Genomic DNA, 16,008 nt, shown 5'->3' with positions numbered 1-16,008 from the left:
AATCCTTCTCAGCACCTCACACTCCTGGACACACCCACTCTCCTGGACATTCTATCTGGAATCCTCTTCCTGCCCACCTACCATGCCTCTCACACAGCACTTGCTTTGCCTACACATATTCAGTCTTCAGGTCTCCAGTCAGTATTATCTCATCCACTAAGCCTTGACCCCTGAGCCCTCAAACACACACTCAAGTCTAGGTGACCTACTCAGAGTACCTTGTCTCCTCCCCATCACCATACTTTTTATTTTAAAGATTTTATTAAGTAATCTTTACACCCAATGTGGGGCTCAAACTTACAACCCCAACATCAAGTGGTACGTTCCACTGACTGAGCCAACCCTCTGCCCATTCTTATTTTTAATTCTATTTTATAGTTGCCTGTTTACTGGTCTCTGTCTCCCAGTAGGCTATAAGCAATTTCAGAACAAAAACTGTATCTGCACAGTTTATTTTGGCATACCCAGTGTGGGGCCCAGTGTGTACCTCTCCTAGATGCTCAAATCATTTTTTAATAAATGAATGGAGAGGAGAATGAATCTATACACCAAGGGCAATAACCATTTTATATGCTTTTTTATATCTCCCTTCAGTGCCTGATTCAGGGCCCTATGTATTCTAGGTGCAAAGAGAAGGAGGTAATCATTTGCTTTTGGAAAAAAGCCCTCATTGTTTAAATAGAATGTTCTATTTCTTGGTATTTCCCTTTTTCCAGACTGAAGGTTTTTGAACTGCATGCTAGCAGGAATGCAGCTGACAACATAGTGACCGAGATCTGCTCCCAGGGGTTCTGGATGAGCAGGGAGATCCACAGAATTCAAGGCCTTCAGAAGTTGAATGGGCCACTCATCAGGGAGGATCTGTGAAAAGCCTTGATGGAATCTAGAAACTCAAATTCTCGTCCTGGCTCCTTCATCAACTCCATGCCCATAGGCAAATCACAGCCTCTGGAGTTCGGTTTCCTCATTGGTAAAATGCAGTAAAGAGAAGGACTCATAATTTATCTTCATTCACAGCTCTGAGTTATCCTTCTATTAATAAACATGTCACCACATTCCCACCAGAGGTGAAGAAGAATTTGGCTGTTTCCAATCTAAATATCAGGATACCCATATCATTACAAATGAGGTAAGTGTTTTTGTGATCATAATCTTATACGTTATAAGGGGCTTTAAACTTGGTAGTGAGTTTTCATATTTTTAATTTTTTTAATAACTGTGGCAGAGGCAACAATACGGGTATATCAATATCCACTGCCCCACTTCCCTACCAGTTTTATTAGAAATGGAAATATGCCCAGGGACACATGGGTGGCTCAGTTGTTAAGCATCTGACTCTTGATTTTGGCTCAAGTCATGATCTCATGATTCGTGGGTTTGAGCCCCACTTTGGACTCTGCTCTGATGGCATGGAGCCTGCTTGGGATTCTCTCACCCTCTCTCTGCCCCCTCCCCTGCTTGCACTCTCTCTCAAAATAGATAAATAAACCTAAAAAAAAAAAAAAAACCAGACATGGCAATATGCCCAGTTTAAAACTATATTCCCCAGCTTCCCTTGCAGCTAAGATGATCATGTGACTAAGTTCTAGCTGATAAGATATGAGCAGAAATGTCATGTGTAGCATCTATGTAAAGCTTCTCCAAAGGGGGACAATATGCACTTTGCCTTTTTCCTCTCCTTTCTGTTGGCTGAATGAGAATAAGATGTCTGGAATTTGATAGCCATAGTGGACCATGAGGTGATATGCTAAGAATGGTGGAACAACAAGACAGAAGGAGTTGGGTCCCTGACACCTGGAACCACCATCCCAGCCCTCGGTATTTTCTGCTGGACCTCTTTGCCATAAGAGATAAATAATTTCTGTCTTCTTTAAGCTACTGTCATTTTAGTTTTCCTGTCACATGTAACCCTAACCTGTCACCTAACCCTAACTGATAAAATAATCATCCATTTTATGCAAAACCCTGTGCTAGATGTTGCAGGGGATGTAGAGGTAGATAGGATTTGGATACACAAAGAATTGGGCAGGAAGGCTCATTCTGGTGTGAAGGAGATCCTAAGAAAGGTTTGACTTGGCAGGGCTGTGTCAACATGAAGAGGATTTATATGAGATGAGGCCAGAGAATATGATGGAAGGATCTTGAATGCCAGGCTGACGACATTGCACTTGACCCTCTGATGGGAAAACAGAGCAGATAAGCTTGTTTCCATTTGTGGATGAAGAAACCCCAGCCTTGGCAGATTACAGGACTTGTTCAAGGTCATCCAGCCAGTAAGCCGCAGAGCCTATCGCAATTCTACTGACACTTGGCCTAGTGCCATACCATAGTTCTGTGTGTCTTTGAGCAAGTCTAGGGCAAAAATGGTAGGAACGGAGGTTTTACACTTTGACACAGCCAGGGAACTAGACTGTGCCCTTCTCACACCCCCACACCATTAGAAGGAAACTTCAGGAGTTGCTAGAGGTTTAGGATCTAGACCTACCTTTTTTTTTTTTAAGTTTATTTATTTATTTTGAGAGAGAGAGAGGCAGAGATAGAGAATCCCAAGCAGGCTCCGCACTGTCAGTGCAGAGCTCAGTATGGGGCTTGAACTCACGAACCATGAGATCATGACCTGAGTTCATGTCAAGAGATGGATGCTTAACCGAATGAGCCACACAGGTGCCCCAGGATCCAGACCTACCTTGAAGTCAGAGGATTCTTCCTTGGATCCCTGCTTAGCCAACCCCATGAGGAGGCTACAGTGGCCAGGGTGCTGCTGTGCTATGTGGTAAGTACCCATGTGTCAGGCACAGTGCTGGATATTCTATATATATTTATCTAAGTTACTGCCTTCAGTAGTCTACCAAGAAAATTATAATACCACTCTTATTTTACAACAAAGATGAAGAAACTGAAGCTCTAAGAAATGAAACTACTACCCAGAGTCACTCAGTTGATGGCACTGTTGAAGTACAAAGCCACATTTGTTCAACTCCAAAACTGTGTTCTTAGCCCCACATTCTAATTTCTTCTCAATCCCTGCCAAAGCATGCAACAGTCTCCTATTATTACTCAAAACAGCAAGGACTTACCGAGTTTGATAGGTTGACCAGGGCCAGATCCCAGCTCTGCGCATCCCACCTACAATCGGGAGTCAATGTCCTATCCAGGAATCTTATCACCCATGCCCTACATGTGACCCTCACATGGGTGAGGGACTTCCTGGGGAGGTAGACCCACAGATGCCAAGATCTTTGTGGCCTCAGGCCTCCCAGGATTCTCTGTCTTGGTTGGTCATGTGACAAGGATCCCAGAGTCCTCCCATCCTGGGTTCTAGAATTCACAGATTCCAGTGAGCTGTTTCATGGAATAAGGGACACTGAATTCTTTGTGTCCTTCCTGTGGCTGTCATGGTTAGAATGAATTTGTTATGATTTGTACTGGCATCCATTCAATAGACAACTGGTCATTAGAACTGAATCTCCTATCATTGCCAACATTTGGAAAGTTGAGTTTTATTTTGCCGGTCATCCAGTGTGCATCTTTCCAGTAATGTGGTATGTCCAGTGTTCCAGCATAAACCACATATTCCCCTAAGCTGACCACACTGGTTTTTTTCTGGAACTTTCACAGGAAACACCCTAAGATGTGGCCTGCAGAGCTGAAGGCGACAGATGGATCCTTGTCCCCTCTGTATTCTCTGCCCAACTACAGGAGGCCAAGTACTTTGCCAGGTTTTGCCCTGGGTCATCACCGGTCCACCCCATTCTTGTATAACCTCCCTTCCTGTTGGCAAAACACTCTTCCTTGCCAAGCTCAGCCTAAGACTCTCACCCCACACCCTCTTCCTAATCAGGCCAAAGATAGAATGTGTTTCCCTTATTTTAACTAGATTTATTAGGCTTAGCCTAAGTCTAGCAGATTTTAATAGTTATTAGTAAAACATTCTTCCATTTCCTTATAAATACTATAATCAATGTTCCTATTCTCAAATGCACCACTTAAAGTATCTAAAATCAGATATGGAAGAGTAATTTCAATTTGTTCATAACAAAGTTTTCTGAAGATATAAGCAGATTTTGTCAGATTCAGCAGCACAATTCTTACAAACATGCTCATGCATTGTTGTGTGGGCAAACTATCACCAGAGCTTGTCATTACAAACCTTGTAGACATTCTTATCATTGGTTCTTATACAATCCTTATGATCTGTTATTGTCACCCAAAAGTGATGGCCAGTTAAGTGGTTGGATTCCCATGATTACCAAAGGCTCACTGCTTCCTGGACTGCAACATTCTCATTAAAATTATGCCCTAGATGTTTCATATATGGCAACACATTATATGGCCCCCCAGGAAGCATAAGCAGTTGGTGGACATGAAAGGACCTTGAAACCCTGTATAACATAGTACATATGCCAGCTGTCCTTTAACATAGTAACAGATGGTGGCCAAAGTCCAGCTGGGCTCCAGGCCCAGCTCTACCTCTTAATAGTTGTGTGATCTCTACTAAGTCATTTACACACTCTGAACCTCAGGCTTTTCATCTGTAAAATACAAACGATAGCAATATTTGCTCTACCATGAGGTTCAAATGAGATCATGGACGGGAAATCCCTTACAGGTCATGAAGCAACACTCATACATTAGCCATTTTATCACATACATTGACTTTTAATCGTCACAACACTGGGAGATGTCATTTTCCCCTTTTACAGATGTAGAGAGTCAAGTGAGTAAGCATGGTGGACCTGAGGTCCACACCTGGGTCTCCCTGTCTGATGCTCTTTCCTCTTTGGGAGAAGGCATACTCCATGGCACCATCCCTGCTCATGGCTATGTCATACAAAGAGCACATTTAGGTGTTGTCCTTAAGCATGGCAGCAAATTAGTCCTCCAGAGCCACACAAAAGGGAGAGACCAAGGGAAGGCAGCCAAGACCCTGAGGCCTGTACTGTCCCTGAACCCTACTCCCAGCCCCAGCTGCTTGACTTTCCCCAACACAAGTGTGTTAGCCAAGTACCTGTGGAGCACCTACTTCCACCTCAGCCCCGGAGAAAGCATATGGGATTCAATTGGCACTGTCTTGAGGAGGCGTGTCATCTGGCCAAGGCAGAAACTCAGAGACACAGTAAGCAACAGTTGAACATAAAACAGTATGTGTTCAGGTGTCAGGTGAGTAATAAGGAAAGAGGGAGATTCCTAGATGCTCCACTTGGGAACACTAGAAATTCTTGAAGCTCTCTGTGGCCCCAACAAACCCTAAAAATACTTCAGTTTGGGGAGACATGGAATCTACATCATCTCCCCTCTTTCCTCAACCCCACTCTTGAGGTTCCTTTCAGCTCTACCCCTTCCTGTCCCCAAAACTGTCTCCCTCCCTGGCCTCTAGGCTCCACAAGGTCAAGAGAGCAGATGTTTCCATTGCCATGTGCTGCAGACACATTCCAGAGTCAATCCTCAATGAACGTCTACTGAACTAAGCAGATGTAGGCAGAGCACACGGACAACAACAGGGACACAAGGCCCATGAAGAATTATGCAGACAGGCTGGACTCTATCCTGGAAAGGGGGAGGCCTAGGCCCTCATGGAGGAGCCAAAGGGAGAGAACCCCATCAATACACTATGAACTAAATGGAGAGAAGTGCTATTTAGAAAAAAACCTGATGAATAAAATTCCTGAGAGCAGCAACTGTCAGGGAGCAAACTCCTCCTTTTGTGTGAGAGATGGGACTGTGGACCAGTAGACCAGTAGGTAGCTCTGTTCTGGCCACCACAGGCCAGAGCTGGGATGTGCAGGTGAAGGGCCTGCTTCCTGCACATGAAGTAGACTGAGTAGAGCCCTGTGAGCACCTTCCTGCCTCACTGTGGGGGACTCATGAGTGAGTTTTGAGGGCTCTGACCTCTTCAGAGGAAGGAGACCTGATTGCCAAGCCCAGTGCTCTTCCCTGATCTGCTGCTGAATGAGCAGGGAACAAGCAGGGGCTTTCTCTTAACTGTGTGGCCCTTACCTGATCTGGTAGCACAAAGGGAAATTAATAGCTACTTTATGCAAATGCCTCTCTCTTTTTGTATACTGTATTTAGAGAAACTGCTTTTGGCATTTAGAAATAAGTTTTATATAAGAGTTTGTTGCTGCTGCTGTTAACCATCCAAACAGTAAAAGCCAAGTGGAAATCCTCAAATGTCAGTAATACTACCAAAATGCTTAAAAATATACACTAGCCCCCCCCCCTCTTCAGTCATCACATTTTTAAACTTCTGGAAGTATAGAGAATCTTCTGAGAAGAACTTGTCATGATCTAATGCTTGACAAAATGTTTTCCACCTTCCCTCCCCAACCTCTCCCATTAGGGTTTTTCAAGTGCACTTGATTGCAACAACTTTGGATGAAGTGAACGTACTGTGTGGCCTTGGGCAAGTCCCTACTCCTGTGGGTGTCAGTTGCTGATTATAGGACCTCTGAGTTTCTCTTCTGCTAATAAGGGCCCCTTTTATAGTGCCATGAGTTCAGAACTAGTGATCCAATTAGGAAACAATGCAGTTCCTAGAATTATAGGTCTGCAGGGAACATATCCCACTTCTGGCTGAACTGTTCCCAGAGTGCTACTAACACAGAGGTTCCAAACTTTCAAGCCTCAATAATGGCTCAAAGGAATTCAGTATTTTCTTTTATACCAAATGACTGCTGGAACCACAAGGGTTCTGGACAGGCCTTAGCTGGCCCAGTATAAAGAATGAAGTTGACCTTCTGCCCTTTTTCTGCTTTGTCCTCCAGTGGTCTCCTAGGCCACCTTCTCTGGAGCTCTCTCCACACCCCTACCACTGTGCCATCACCACCACAAGAGTCTGGGCTCTTGGGTGGCCTATAAGTGCACACCATGCCTGGCCCTCTCCAGCCCTCTCCTTCCCTGCTTGCTAAAAAAGTCCTTCTTTGGGAAGCTGCTTTTGGGTGGGAAGGAGCCAACTGGCTAATTCACACTGAGACATAATGCTTCGTAAGGAATTAAAATGCAGATGTCCTATAGGAGAAAAAAATCCATCAAGTTCCTAAAGAAGTAGAAGTTGAGGTGTCAAAGATGAACCAAGAGAGGATATTTTGTAGCATGGGAGCTTTCCAACACCAGATTTTTGGATTTTGGTGTGGCTCTACCCTTTCTTTTACAAATGTGTGCTCTTGGGAAATTTATTTAACCACCCTGAAATCTGATTTTCTATGACTATAAAATGGCTCTGGAGCCACTGACCTATCCTCATGAAATAACATTAAAGTGCTTGCAAACTGTAAAGCACAGCATAGCCCTCCCACGCCTCCACCCGCCACCCGCAGGTGTGTCTGGAACACCCCTCTAAGTCATCTCCTTCTTAGTTCCACTACTCAGAAACCCTGGGAGAAGAGTGAAGGAGAGAAAGATGCTAGCATGTTCCCTTCCAGCCTTCCCCATGCTGCGTCTCCTCTCCACCTCTTAATCATCGCAGGGATTTCAAATGTTTTTCTGTGTGGATTTCCCCCTACCCCAAAAGAAAACACTCCAAATCTCTGAAACCGCAGGGTTTTTGACACGCTCTGCAACAGGACAACAGAAGACTGGCATGCAGGGTGGGAAAGAGGAGGATCTAAGTTGTGGACAAAATCAGGAGACCTAAAGACCGTGCTTTTTTTTTTTTTTTTAACCTACACAACAACGTGTCCCTCCTGACACTATTCACAGCATCTCTCAGACCCCTTGAAGACTGGGCAGCACAATGATAGGCTTGGTGCTATTTTAAAATCAGACAGCACATGGAATGGGGCTATCCTTACATACTCCTCTCAGTCAGAGGACAGTCCACCAGCCCCTAACAGAGTGGATACTCTCCTTTGTTTAAATGTAGACGTTTCTCATTTCCAAAGATTAATATTTATAAAGTCGTAACTTATTGGGAATTATTCTGGCTATTCCTAATTACCATTAGGCTCATATGATAACAATGTATTCCCAAGTAAGTTTGGGAATTGGTCCAAAAATGCTAACATAGAAATAAGTGAGTAAAAACCATGTTTATTAAGACCTAGTACGATCAAATCAAGTAATGCATGCTGGAAGACAAGGTCACACACTGATCAGAGCTGGGTTAGAACACAGTTCTTTTTGTTTTTTATTTGAGAGAGAGAGAGCCCACGCTCACTCTCAAGCTGACTCCACACTCACCTCAGAGCCCGATGTGGGGCTTGATCCCACAATTATGAGATAATGACCCAAGCCAAAATCAAGAGTTGGTCACTCAGCAGACTGAGCCACTCAGGCACCCCTAGAGCACAGTTCTAATCCAGTTCATGGATGGTTGAGAAACAGGAAAATAATATAAACTAAAAGATAATTATGAGCCAAAAATAAAAAGACAAATTCAAAGCTGGTTCAAAACCAAACACCAATCTAAATTCAACTAACAAATAGATGTAAATTAAATGAAAAAAAGCATAAATAGAAATGCAAATTTCAGACAGGCAGAGTAAATGTTAACAGGAAATCCATTTAAGTGGTCCACTGATCTGGAGTTGTTACTGTCAACAGTAGGGATCCTAGTGGGTCATAATTCTGAGGAGAAAGTGATTACATATTGGGAAAATAGGGTTAAGAGACAAAACAATAACAGAATGCTGCAGCTTGTGTTTGACACAAATTGAAGTCAGAAGTGGAGTTATAACCATTTTTTTATGAAAATCAAGAAGAATAAACAGAAAAGAGTTCTTGATCCCCTTTCCACAAAAAAAAGTAATAAAATGCCAGTAACAAGAAAAATGAAGTTATTAAGAGAATTCCTGAGCCCAGATAAACTCTCAGTTTGATTGGGGTGAGTGCCCAAACCAGGTTGTTCTAGGACAAGGCCCTTATAGTGGCTGTGGAAAGCAGTTGAGGACAGGTACCCCGTGGTGCCTATTGTTGGGAGGGCAAGAAGTTGTGAAGACTCAGAAGACTGTGAAGAAAGGTTTCATTGTAAGGACTTTCAGCCTGAAGATATTCACCTCCTCCACCATCAGCCTTCTCTGTTCTATCCTCTTGGGCTAGCAATATGACACTAAACCTTGGGGCTTGTGCCTCATACTTACCTGGCAAATAATGAAGACTTCCTAAGAACCCCCCCAAATTTCCCAGTTCGCTTACTGTAGATGCCTAAATCAGGTTGCTACACAGTAAAGACCTGTTTTACTGAACACTGTCAGCTCAACTCATGGTTTCCCCAGCACCTCCCAGCCATGGGTTCCAAGAGGCCAAAACTCCTCTAGGAAAATGAAGGAAGTGCCTCTGCAATATTTAAGTCAAATGTTGGGACTCTGGAACAACAAGAAATGGAACCTGAGCAAAACTAATTGGTACATGACATGGACCTTACAGTAAAATAATTTTTCTGGTAGAATTCTCAGCTACAAGAAAACATAGAATGTGGCTCAAGTTCAAACATTGTACTGGTAAATCTCACAGATCTAGACTTTCACTTAGAGTTTTTTTCTTTATCAGAACGGTCCAAAATTGTACTAAGTATCTAGGAGCAATGTACCTAGACACAGCATTGGCCTTGGAAATTCAAAAACAGCAAGTTATAAAACTGGATAAGTTGTATAGTAGAAAATGCCCCTCTTCAAGGCCATTCGCCAGAAACAGAATTTTGAACCTGGAAGGAACCTTAACAGGAGACCCAGGTTTAGGGTAATAATACCATCTGATAAAAGGAGGCACAGAGCCTTGGAAAGAGGCCAGTGCAATGAAGGGCCTTAAAGTTTGAGGTTCTTTAGCTTCATGGTACATCACAGTGTTATTCATTTTTTTTTTTAATTTTTTTTTCAACATTTATTTATTTTTGGGACAGAGAGAGAGACAGAGCATGAACGGGGGAGGGGCAGAGAGAGAGGGAGACACAGAATCAGAAACAGGCTCCAGGCTCTGAGCCATCAGCCCAGAGCCCGACGCGGGGCTCGAACTCATGGACCGCGAGATTGTGACCTGGCTGAAGTCGGACGCTTAACCGACTGCGCCACCCAGGCGCCCCACAGTGTTATTCATTTAAATAGTTGTTTACTGCATTGTGTTGATTCAGAGACTTTTCTACCTGGAAATATCAACTGGCTTGTGCATTGCCATACAGCTAATTGGTGGAAAATGTCAGGAATCAAGCCCAGTGTTTTGAACTGTGTTACCTATACCTGCTATATCGGCAACTATTTTGTATATACCCCTAATCATTCAAAGGACCTCATGCTTTTGGTTTCAGACAGCCAATAAAAGGTCTTAATCATCTGGAATCTAGAAAGAAAATAAGCACTTCTAACATTTAGAAGTAGAGTTACCTAGGACTTAGTCCAGACCTAAATGAAAGCCAGTGGATGATACATGGCACCATATGTCAGGCTGGTAGCAATCTAGTTCTCTCCTACTTGTGCTCATTGTTGTTCTCCATTTCTTCCAGAATCAAGTGCCAGGGCTAATTAAATTCCTGATTAAAGCCCAAGGCATCACTAGGAGTTCAGCTAGTGAGCTGGCTGGGTATAAAGCACAAAATAGTCCCCCCATTTGGTTTCCAAAGATATTGGTATTAAATTGGTAGCACCATCTCTTATACTCCCCCAAATTATGCATTCATTTATTCATTCATCCTTCATTTATTTGTTCATTCAACATTTTTAAATTTTTTTTTAATGTTTATTTTTGACAGAGACAGAGCATGAGTGTGGGAGGGGCAGAGAGAGAGGGAGACACAGAATCTGAAGCAGGCTCCAGGCTCTGAGCTAGGCTCTGAGCTGTCAGCACAGAGCCCTACGTGGGGCTCAAACTCATGGACCGTGAGATCATGACCTGAGCCAAAGTTGGACACTCAACCGAGCCATCCAGGTGCCCCCATTCATTCAACATTTTTAATGAGCGCCTTGGGAGGTGGGACATCAATTTCTCTTCTCAAGGAATTTATAATCCATTTGAGGAGGTAAATGATCTCATTAAAAAGAATTTAAGGTGGAGCAAGTGTAGGCAGAGGAGAGAAGGGGAGAGAGAGCTTCCTCAAGGTACACTTGATCCAGGCAGCTTTCATTGGAGGAGGCAGAATCTGTAAGTCCTTAGAAGGAAATAGACACAAATCCCTCTTGATCTTGCCAGCCTGTGATTGAACAAAGAAATATCTCAGTGACACTAATGAGTAGGCGTATTAGCCAGTAACTTAGAGACTTGTTAATTTTTTTAAAGATTTTTTAAAGTAATCTCTACACCCAAGGTGGGGTTCGAACTCACAACCCTGACATCAAGAGTCACATGCTCCACTGACTGAGACAGCCAAGTGCCCTGGGACTTGTGAATTTCTGAAGTTTCCCAAAATGGAAGATAAATTATTGGGGACCTACCTAGCCTCCTCACAGCATGAGACCTGTTGGAGCCAGGCTTGGGTATGACAGATAGATGAGCATTTCTTCGGAGGCAATGGTTCACTTAGAATAGTGGCTCTCAGCCACATTAGACCCAAATGCCTCTTTTTTTAACAAATAATTATAACTCTCCCTTTGTTATTCTCAAATGAAAACCATAAATAATGTAATCTGCCTACATACAGAATTTCCCCTTCAAAATCCATAATTTCAAAAAATTATAAATAAGTACTCACTGTGTTATAATCAAAGCAAGAAAAGCAATTTTATAGTAAAATATTAAGTATTTAAATACCTGGAAAAATGTGTACACAGCTACAGTGGAAGACCTAATGAGTAGTTAGATGTCTGCAACTATGTGTAGACTCAAATACTGTGATTGGCATTGCTAGGAACAATTCTCAGTAAAGTCCTGAACAAAATGTACCACCTTCATTCAATTTTGCATTCCTAGAGAAATTCAGTTTATGTTAAAACTGAAAAAAAAAATCCTTCATGTTTATACGTAAGATGGAGTTGCATGCTAGACCCAGATAATTACAAACAGGGTTTTCATGGACATAAACATCTAGTGGTACATTTGAAAGTCATGTTGACAGTACCTTGCGGTATAGAGTATCCCGACCATGGCAGAACATCTGACACCCCCATCCAGTGGCACTCCCACTCCCATCACTGTGACAAATTGTGATAGTGACAAATGCCTCCATAAATTCCCAAAATTACCTATTAGGAAGTCAAACTACCCTTTCTGAGAAGCCTAGTTACAGGGCAGGTGTGTGTGTGTGCATGCGTGTGTGTGCACGCATGTGTTTGTGTGTGTGTAGGTTATCTGTTTCTTCCAACTGCTCGAGGTAGGGACCACCTTCTCACTCTATTGCCTTCTGAAATGGTTAATTTTATGTGCCAGCTTGTGTGCCATGGGGTGCCCAGATATTTGGTCAAACATTCTGAGTATTTCTGTGAGAGTGTTTTGGGATGGAATTAGCATTTAAATTCATAGACTGGGTAAGGCAAATTGCCCCTTCCAATGTGGGTGGTTCTCATCCAATTAGGTGAAGGCCTGAGTAGAACAAAAAGGCTAACTCTCCCTAGAGTAAGAGAGAATTCCTCCTGCCTGATTGCCTTAGACTGGGACATCAACTTTTTCCTGCCTTAGGACTCAAACTGAAACACTGGCTCTTTCTGAGTCTCAAGACTACTAGCTACTTCACTGGAACCACATCATCAGATCTCCTAAGTCTCCACCTTGCCAACTCATGCTGCACATCTTGTCAGCCTCCATAATCACCTTAACCCAATTCCTTATAGTATATACATAAACTATATATATATACATATATTATGTATAATATAAATAGCATATATATTATGTAGTATATATTTCTTTATAATATATACAATATTTATATATATAATATATAATTTACATATATAAGTGCATATAAAACCTGTCTATACATCATATATATATATATATATATATATATATATATATACAGCCAATAGGATGGGGTACTTCTGTTTCTCTGAAGAGTTCTAACTAATACATTCCTGTTCAAGTCTGAACAATGTCCTTGCCTTGTACTGCCTTCTGCCCTCTGGTCCCCCACTCCAGGAGGGTCCACCATAAAACAGTCTGAAGCACTATATCAGGAGGCCCCAGCTGCAGCTCATAGGACCCCACCTGAAACTCAGCATGAATCAAGCAATGGCAAACAGAAAGGGGAGAGGACTCCAACAAGGCACCCTTTAGAGCTGACTGGAACCTGTCCAGTGTCTGCTTGGACATTCAGGCTTGGGTGCTTTTATGAAACAGGGAGGGAGGGCTTTTAGGGGAAGACATGGTATTAACAGTGCTCCCAAAGAAGTGTAACAGGAAGGTCAACAAGGCCAGGGCCCAAAGATGGAAATTTTACAAAGTAAGCAGATATAGGGAACCTTCTTCAAACACTACCCGGGGTGGAGAAAATTTCTCAAGGAGGCACCCTCTCTCACTGAGCAGAGGGGATGGAGGCATTTCGATTACTTTGATTACTCCCCCTTCTAAATAAATGAATTAATTCTATGGTCAGGAAAGGAGTCTCAGAAAGAAAGTATAGCAAGAGTGCTTCATTTTATCACAACTTCAATCATTCAAAAATGTATTGAATGTTTACTGTATGCTAGGTTTGCTTTAAGTTCTGAGACTATAATGATGAGGAAGATGTAGACCTATACTCAAGGAGCTCACAGACTGGCAAGAAGACAGACAAATGAAAAGGCAATTATAAAACAATGGGCTGTACCACCAGGATGTGTAAACACAATTGCAGTAGGGGCTCCTAGTTGGGGCAGCTAACCCTTCCAGAGAGGTGGGGTCAGGAGTGAGGAAGGCTCACCAGAGGGAACACCAGAGGTGGGTTTTGAAGAATGAATGAAAGTTAACCAGAGGGAGAAGGGGGAAAGGGCACAAAAGGCAGAGATGAGTACTGTAATAGCATGAAACAGAGGAGATGCACCTCCCAGAAGCTAGAAGAAAGGATATAAGGTAGAAGTGTGGAGTAGCAAGAACTAGGCTAGAAAGAGAAGGCAGGAGTTGGATCATGGAGGCACTGTGTGGGCCATGATAGCATGCCTGGTTTTCATTCCAAAGGCAACAGGAAGCCATTGAAATATTTTAAGCAGGAGAGTGGCACAGTCAGAGTTGTCTAATAAATCTATCACTCAGACTGAAGAATTTAGTCTGGTTGCATAAACTAGCAGACCAGGAGCAGGAGGAACACTCAGGAAAGTGTTGCAGTAATTTGATTGAGGTGTTTATCAGGACCCAAGTTAAGGCACAAGTCAGAGAGGAAGGAAGGGGTATAAAGAATATCAAGCAAAGATTTGCACACACACACACACACACACACACACACACACACAACTGATCGACAAAACATGAAAAAATCTTGCTATAACTAATAAAGCAATAAAAAGTAAATTGATATGGGGTGTCTAGGTGACTCAGATGGTTAAGCATCTGACTTTGGCTCAGGTCATGATCTCATGGTTTGTGGGTTCAAGTCCTGCATTGAGCTCTATGCTGACAGCAGAGTCTGCTTGGGATTCTCTCTCTTCTTCTCTCTCTGCTTCTATTTCTCTCAAAGTAAATATACATTTAAAAAAATTGAGTGATATGGTACTTTCTTCCACTGACTTCATAAAGGTTTTTGTTTTGTTTTGTTTTTAGGGAATACAAGAACAGGAGACTTGGGGAAAGTTTGGATGTGCCGAGTTTGAGGTCCCTGTGGGTCTCCAAATGGAACCACACCACTGGTAGTTGGCCCTGTGGGTCTAGCACTCAGAAGAGAAGCCCTGTATGCCGAGAAATTTTGGAAGTCATCTATGTTAGGTGATGGTCAGAAGCTTTGGAAGTAGGTTAAATCACCAAGGGAGAGTCTGTACAGAGGAAGTAGGGCAAAACCCTGGAGAACACTAGCAATCAAGGTGAATAGAGATTAAAGAACAGTTGAAGGAGCCTAAGAAGGAATGGTCAAAAAAATAGGAGAGAACATAGGAGAAAATAATGTCAAGGAAGCCAAGATGGGAAGAAATGGCAAGAAGGAGGGAGTGGTGAAGACCACCAAAGGTTGCAGAGAGGTCAAGTAAGATTGACCTTCACACTGAAAAGTATGCACTGTATTTAGCAAACAAGTCCTCAGTGACTTGTTTCTTCTATTTTGTTTATTACTTATTTCACCCCCCACTCCCTTTGTGTTAATTAGTTAGAATTGCTATTCAATTCTTTTATTTTCCTTGTTAATCTGGGATCTCTACATAGGGTGACAAAATGGATATCTTCCATTATATGAAGATAAGAGTCCAACTGTTTCCCCCCCAAAACGCTGTTCTTTTTCCTCTGAAGGATGAATCCTTTAGAATGCTTTCACTTCCCACTCTCACACCAAAATGAGACCTGTGGTAAAGTTTTCCTTCCCCTCTTTCTTCTTTAGTACTTTTAGTTCCAGGCTATTATTAACATTTCCCTTCAAATATGTCTTTTCTATTTTGAGTACTTCTATTACACATCCCCAAATAGTCTATTATTATCCATATGAGTGTAACTAGTTATATATTGTAAGGATTCTTGCTCATCACAGTTTGTTTCCTTTTTATCCTCCCTCCATCTTGAAGCCTTTAAACTGATTCATTTATTATTTGGTTAGATCTTTTATTAATATCTTTTTTACTGATGGAAGATGTGGATGACACATCCTTTGAATCTTTGCATATCCTCAAATGTATTTCTTTAACTCTGACAGGGGAACAATGTCTTGCTACAGGATTTTTGGTATGAACTATTTTTTTCCTTAGTAATCTTCACATGATTCACCTCAATCTTCTCTGCTTCAAGTGTTACAAAAGAGAAAGTTGATGCCCCATGATCCTTCTTCCTCTGTAAGTAACTTGTACTTTCTTTCTGGAAAATTGTAAGATTTTCTTTTTATCCTTAGACTTCAGGCATTTACCAAGCTATGACTCATTTGTCTTGCCCAGAACTTGCCAAAATCTTCCAATCAGCAGACTTGGGTCTTTTTTTAGCTTGGGGAATTTATTTTCTACTACTTAAGTATTATCTCTCTCTTTTCTATCTACTTAATTTGCA

At 42.2% G+C, this 16,008-nt stretch overlaps 1 protein-coding gene across 24 annotated transcripts in view; it reads left to right on the top strand.

The window, feature by feature from the left end:
- The window catches only part of GLDN (gliomedin), a 103,004-nt gene that overhangs the window by 13,051 nt on the left and 73,945 nt on the right, over positions 1-16,008 (top strand). For 18 of the 24 annotated variants that reach the window (XM_045059312.1, XM_045059309.1, XM_045059308.1 and 15 more), the window contains one exon: positions 717-1,129. The gene's annotated coding sequence lies outside the window, so the exon portion shown is untranslated. Of the gene's footprint in view, positions 1-716; positions 1,130-3,618; positions 5,685-14,592; positions 14,755-16,008 lie in introns of those variants that run through there. The other 6 variants (XR_006599243.1, XR_006599244.1, XR_002742940.2 and 3 more) reach the window with 5 other exon arrangements.

This window comes from Felis catus, chromosome B3 (genome assembly GCF_018350175.1).
Source record: "Felis catus isolate Fca126 chromosome B3, F.catus_Fca126_mat1.0, whole genome shotgun sequence".
Classification (NCBI taxonomy): domain Eukaryota; kingdom Metazoa; phylum Chordata; class Mammalia; order Carnivora; family Felidae; genus Felis; species Felis catus.
This window is presented reverse-complemented; position numbering and strand designations above follow the sequence as displayed.